This window comes from Vespa crabro, chromosome 13, assembly GCF_910589235.1.
Source record: "Vespa crabro chromosome 13, iyVesCrab1.2, whole genome shotgun sequence".
In the NCBI taxonomy this organism is placed as follows: domain Eukaryota; kingdom Metazoa; phylum Arthropoda; class Insecta; order Hymenoptera; family Vespidae; genus Vespa; species Vespa crabro.
Window position 1 is genome coordinate 2433003 of NC_060967.1, and position 7250 is coordinate 2440252.

Below are 7250 nucleotides of genomic sequence, written 5' to 3' on the forward strand. Positions count from 1 at the left end.
TTTATATAATTTATAAAGATATCTTTTTCTAATTTATAATTTATAAAAAATTTATATATTTTTTTTTTTTCTTTTAATTTATAAATATATAATGAGATCAGGAGTTACAAATATATATTTTGAAAATAAATAAGAAAGAAAGAGGGAGAGAGAAAGAGAAAAAGAGAGACAGAGACAGAGACAGAGGGTGAGACAGGTTATTTATAAAAAAAAAAAAATATAATATGATCTCCAGTCGTATATTTATATCATATCTTGAAAGTAAAAAAAGATAGAGACAGATGGATGGACAGAGGGTGAGAAAGAGAAAGAAATACGAGAGATGAACTCTGATGTTCAAGAGCAAGAGAGAGGGAATCCTTTCACCGTTTCTCCGCGAGGGAAAATTGCGTGCGAGAGTTCACGTGGCTTCGTGCTCAGAATGAAGTCTCTTCTGTAATTTCAGGGCGGACGATGGCATGGCGGTACCTTCGACGATCGTCAAGAGTGAAAAAGAGGGTGAGAGGGTGAGAGTAGGAAAAGAGAAGGGGAGTTAGAGGGATCGATGTGGTTTGGCAGAGTTTATGCACTCTCTTTCTCTCTCTTTCTCTCTATCACACACACACACACACACACACACACAGAGGATTTCAGTTCAACTCGCTCACCTCTTCGAAAACGCAGAGGGACGTTGCACGCGGAAAGCCCTCTCCGTAAGTCCGCGGGGGTGGTTTTATTGATCCAGACTAACCACGCCTTCCACCCTTACTTGCCACGCCTACGAGCCACCCCCCAGGGCCACCTCGCGAATCAGTCAAGGGTGGCTGCTATGTTTTTCTTTCTTTCTCTCTCTCTCTCCTCTCTCTCTCTCTCTCTCCCCCTCTCTCTCTCTCTCTCTCTCTGTCTCTCTCTCTCTCTTTCTCTTGTATGTATCGTACGTACGTACACATACACATATACCCTCGTTACTGTCTACTACACCCTCTGCAACGATTACGAAATTTTGCCGACGGCTAAATTCGATAGTATAATCGCAAACTTAAAAAAAAAAAAAATCCATTTCTTTCGATTATATTTTTTCGTATAACAGTTATATACTGAAGAGCTGACAAAATTTTTAAAATCTATCATTATTTCTTCATAAAAAAATTTCGTTCGATCATTTCAATTAATTTTTATAGAAAATGAAAAGGATCGTTTTCTTTTATTAAAATTACAAAATTGTGGTGTTGTGATAAAATGAAAATATTGATTGATATATCGTCGCTCCATAATGATGTGAGAAAATGTGTACAAATTTCATTGGCTCTATCTTGTCTCTTTCTTGAAGAATTCATATTCACGTGTTTGCGATCAATTATCGTGATACTTTCTCTGATCGATCAATGCATCCTCTGTCTCTTTCGAAAAAGAGAAAATTAAACATGGAGTTAGGATCGTATTAGAATTTTATCACTGTAGTAATCTCAATGTTATATTTAACAATTATCAATTAATATCTTTCATATCATTAATCCATAAGAAACAATTTATTATAGATTTGTATATAATTTATTGAGATTAATTACAGTGATAATTCATCATATTCTATGGTATTTTTCTTTGATGGATTAATATTGAATTTGTTTAATTAAAAATACAATCAGATAATTGTTAATTGTATTAAACGATTCCCTTGACAATAGAATTTGTTACGTTTTAATAAATAAAGATAAGACGGAAGCTCGTGAAAAGTTGAAAATCCATAAGGGTTTTCGAAGGGTTTTCGAAGGGTTTTCGAAGGATTTGCTTTTGTAAAAGATTTACGTAATATTAAATGGAAAATACATTCATGATTTATATTCGACAAATCTTATTCATTTGAGTTGGACTAGCAGATGAATTTATTTAATGTCATTTATTTTTCATTAATGAAAAACATCTCGAATATTAATCTAAATATCGAATCCAATCAAATTTTAATAAGTCTTCTTTTTTTTTTTTTTTTCTTTTTGATTCGTATACTTTCACCATAATTTAATTTACGTTTTTTTTGTTCTTCTTTCTTTCATTCATTCTTTCTTTCATTCTTTTTTCTTTCTTTCTTCCTTTTCAATGGCACAGAAATGAGATTATTATGTAAGATTGATATAAATTAATGTCCAAACGAAGTTGTGGTTAATATTTTCTTTTTGTTTTTTGTTTTTTTTTTGTTTTTTTTTTTTTTTTTTTTATCTTCCTTCACAGAAAGCGAATGGTCTTCGGAACTTTTACTTTCTTTCAATATCGCACAAAAAAAGGAAAAAAAAAAGAAGAAAAGAAAAAAAAAATAAAATAAAACGACCATCGTTTAACCGTGGCATCATTTTACACAACGTAGTTGTATTTGCATCGTCGAGGAAGAAAGTAACACGCGTGTGTGCTCTTACATTTTCTCTGTCTCTCTCTCTCTCTCTCTCTCTCTCTCTCTCTCTCTCTCTCTCTCTCTCTCTCTCTCTCTCGTAGCCTATAGTTTAGTGAAAGCTCAGTTTCGTTCGATGCTTTACGACTTATTTCGCTTCAGCTCGTCTACTTAAGAATTCCATCGTCTATCTTCGCGAGTTCGACGCGCGGAAAGAAAATTTAATGTCGCGTTTGTATGCACTACGAAGGAAAGGGAGAGAGAGAGAGAGAGAGAGAGAGAGAGAGAGAGAGAGAGAGAGAGAGAGAGAGAGAGAGAGGGAGAACAATCGTTTTCTCGTAGTTATGCTATCGATTATTACGAAGGAAAAAGCGCGTCATATTTGACGATCAATATAATATGTACTTACTATATCTTTATTATCGACAAATTCTTCTTGATTTATTTATTTATTTATTTTATTTTTTTTTTTTTCCTTTCAATCGGATATCCAAAACTTATCACTTATTTTTAAATAATTGACTAAAATGATCCATATATATCGTATATAAGATATTGTTAAATTATTCTCGTTTGAAGATCACGATAATCGAGAAGTGGAACGCTGAAAACGTAAAAAATGTAGATCACAAAATGTAGATCCAACGGGATAAGTTCTTCTACCTTAAAAGTAAAACATCAGTATAAAACATCAACTAACAACTGAACGTGAAAGGGAAAAAAGAGATGGATACATAGATGGATATTAAAATGTAAATAATAAACGTACTATGTGTTACGTTAGCTAAACGAAGAACGAAAAGTGCCAAGCGATTTGCGAAGATGCTCAGCGTCATTGCAAAGTGCCAGGGAAATTTCCTTTCTCTCATGGTCTCATTATCGGACCTCACCGTGAAACTGATCCGTCGAACAAACCTCCTATTCACCTCCTATTCACCTCTTATTCACCTGCATCACAGTCATCCTGTTTCTAACCTACCAATCTATAGACTCGTTTATATTTACGTCTGATTTTCAAAGCCATTCACGATATTATAATTACAATACTTCTATATCTATTTTAGAACTTCTAATTTCGTATTTCTGAAAGTACGAGAAATAAATACTTGTCTCTAAAGAGATTTCAATCTTTGTTTCTTTTAAAGGAAATTCGTTAAGAGTAAGTAAGTTGGAGAAAATTTCTTTTTCTTTTTCTTTTTTTTATATATCATTCAGTAATTATTATAATATATAAAATGATAGATAAATTTGTTAAATCTTGTTAATCCTTTCGTAAGTAGTTCAAGACAAATGATTTCGTAATCGTGTTCTTTCTTGTATTCCTTTTATTTTTATTTTTATTTTTATTTTTCCTGATAGCTACATGCGTGAATTCGTAGTTGTAGATTGCAATCGATCGTTACGTGGAGTTAATATTTACGTTCCAGGTGGACGTTTTAATTATGTGAGTTCTACCCGTCTGTCGATGACATCGGCCAGGTCCTCATGATGACGTAATCCTGGACTCGATATAAATCGAGCACGTTCTCGGATACATGGTGGGTGGTAAAGGAGGAGGAAGGAGGAGGAAGAGGTCGAGGAGGAGGAGGAGGAGGAGGGTAATAGGTGGTGAACGCACGAGGGTTCATAAGTGGGAGATATAGGAAGGAAGGGGGGGAGAGAAGGTCGATGCACAATGAGTTATTTCGAGTTACTTAGCTCATCGACCTGAATAAATACGATGTCGAAGAATTTCACATGTTTCTATATAATAATATTTGATAAATTTTGATAAAGTGTCATTAAGTTGATTAATAATAAAAATAACACCTCCTTACTCGTGACTCCAACTAATAACAATAATGATAATGATAATGATAATGATAATGATAATGATAATGATATTTATTAAATGAATTACAACCCTTAGGTATGGTAACATAAAAGGGTACAACAATGAAAAGGAAAAACAAAAAAAAAAAGAGAGAGAGAGAAAATATTGACAAATGTCAATCGAAAAATTGACAAATGGATCAATTCATTAAACGATCCTAATGAATTATTTTTATTTGATGTAATAATTAAAAGTACTATCGTCATTTAAACTTGAATATAATTTTTATCCAATTAAAGATAAATTTCGATCAAGAAATCTTTGTATTTTATATATATATATATAAAGAAACAATTCATATATTCTACGAAAGATTAATGAAATCATGAAAGGTTATAAGATAGCCTTGAAGAATTGTATTATGTTATAGCTACTTATAATGGCTAATCATTTTTGTTGAAAGAGATGAGTTTAGTCCTTGAGAAATCAAATTAAGAAATGATTTCTCTTGACGAACTTCTTTGAATTCTTTTATTTTAATACTTTTAACTTTTAATGGATGTGTCTCTTTATTCGTTCTTCAGATTTAAAAAAAAAAAAAAAAAAAAAAAAAAAAAAAGGAAAAGAAAAGGAAGAATAGAAAAAGTAAAAAAAAAAAAAAATAGAAAGAGAAAAAAAGGAAGGAGAAAAAAAACCACAGGGAGAGAATAATTATCGTAAAAATTGTAGCGTGCAGCGAATGGCGAATGGCGAATGGATCTCATTAATTTCAAGGTCCGTTCGTCTTCCTCGATTATTCCTACGAGTATCTAATTATTATATATTGTTCGATTGTATCGAGAAAGGTCGTGGTGCTGTTACTGTAATTTTCATTCTTCTTTATATATTCTCACCATTATTTATTCATAATATTTCCAATACGTTATAACAATGCAATCGATCTTTCATTATTAATATTTTTCATACTAATATCTTTCACAATTTTAAATTCGAATATAATATATTATTTAGTTATCGTTCTATTCAGAAACGTATCGTGCTTATATAGAGACTCGAATTCCGGAAGTACTATATTAGAGAAAGAATCGATGAAGCCATTTTGGTAGGGTCTTGTCGTTTAATTAATTACAAAAGTGACCCAAATCTTATATCATTTTTATTTTGTTTATTTAGATAAATTACATTCTATCCGATAATTAAATCAGAATAAAATATTATTCAATCTATGAGAATTATTAAAGGTAATTCCTTAAAATATTATTATTATTATTATTATTATTATTATTATTATTATTATTATTATTATTATTATTATTATTATTATCCTACGTTCAACTATGTTGTGGAAAAATCTGAGATAAATAATTTCATTCAATTAATTTTATACTTTCCAATTGGATCATTTTCGTCGGCAATAAATATGAAAATAATTGTTTTCCTTTAAAATAATTATATCATACATATCTACAAATATACGGATATATTAACATATTATATATCTCAGAATATTCTCGCAGTAAAACGTGATACGATATCTTATCCGATAGAAGGGATCGTTCGAGTGATGTTGTACGACCCAATTCGAAATCCACCATGATCGATAAATCACCAAGCGTTAATCCAAAATGATTCTCATAAGTATTATCTGTAGAGGTTGGATTCGTTTCTTTGAAGAATCAAGAAGAAGAAAGATAAAAGGAGTAAAAATGAAAAAAAAAAGAAAAAAAAGAAGAAAAAGAAAGAAAGAAAGAAAGAAAGAGAAGAAGTACGAAAAAGAGAATGAAAGATAGAGGCAGGTACTAGCGTATTACGTACATATACCTACGATCGATCTTTTGAGGAAGGGCAAGCGCAGAAGTTGAAGGAAGAAACGAAACTAGACTTGCGACATAAAATCATCTCTCTCTCTCTCTCACACACACACACACACACACACACTCTCTTTCTCTTTCTCTTCTTTTCTCTTTCTCTATCTTTCTCTTTTTCACTCATTCACTCTTACCACATTTGTTCCTCTTGAGTGAGAAAATCGGTCGGCAGGATAGATAGATCCGTGACGCCTCGTAGCTCCTTCGCGGCATATAATCCCTTTAATCAATTAGCTCGACGTCGAAATGAAGCAATTCTCTTGTCGAAGAAGATGAGAGAGAAAGAGAGAGAGAGAGAGAGAGAGAGAGAGAGAGAGAGAAAGAAAGATAAGAAGAAAGAGTGAGATAGAGGTATATATGATGTGCTATGAAGAAAGATGGAAATATTGAAGGAGGTGGGATTCTAAAAGGCAACACGTTCGCCTTCTCGATTCTTATTCGTGGTAAAACGAGACGTAAGCATGGATATTAATTATCTAGGGCAGAACATAGTGCTCTCATACAATGCTCCATCTTTGTGTCGAGGATCCTAGCTACATCGATAGATGAGGCAGCCCACCCGTGACTTTCGCTTTTTCCTACCCTCCAGCCATTATCATCATCGTTGTCTCTCTCTCTCTCTCTCTCTCTCTCTCTCTCTCTCTCTCTCTTTCTTTTACTATTTTTTCCCTTTTTTCCTTCTCATGCACGATCGCCTCATTATCTATGAGTTTGTCGTAAGTTCCAAAGAGAAAAAGAAAGAGAGAGAGAGAGAGAGAGAGAGAAAATTAGTATACATCGGAGATGTCTTTGAAGATCATTCGGTTGAATTAATTTCGATCGAGTTTCGAGGTCGAAAAAGCATGATTTATATCAGGAAGCAAAGGATCGATTGAACGATTGATCGATCGATCGACCATGATCATATTATTTTTCTTAAAAGTATATCCATTATTATTCTTTGTATGTGTTGTAAATCAATGACACTTAGTTTATCCAGAGTTAAACGATAAAGAAGATACGAAACTGGGCCAACTATTTATATTACCGCAACGTTTGTCATAGGTGGATGATGCATCAACAACGTCTCGTGCTCGTTATTATTATTGCTATACGCAATAGCAATAATAAATCGACGATTTAGCAAGAGTTATTTCAGCAATCGGTAAAAGAGTTCGCTTTGAGAATACCTTTAAGATGCGGTTCAATTTTTGATTATACTCGCTTTAAA

General features: G+C 32.5%; 1 protein-coding gene across 6 annotated transcripts in view; it reads left to right on the plus strand.

Annotated features, from left to right (window-relative positions):
• LOC124428775 (loricrin-like) overlaps positions 1-7250 on the plus strand; it is a 45112-nt gene that overhangs the window by 23982 nt on the left and 13880 nt on the right. For 5 of the 6 annotated variants that reach the window (XR_006943281.1, XR_006943285.1, XR_006943283.1 and 2 more), the window contains one exon: positions 3787-4428. The exons of the other annotated variant lie outside the window; for it this stretch is intronic. The gene's annotated coding sequence lies outside the window, so the exon portion shown is untranslated. Of the gene's footprint in view, positions 1-3786; positions 4429-7250 lie in introns of those variants that run through there. 6 annotated transcript variants of the gene reach the window in all.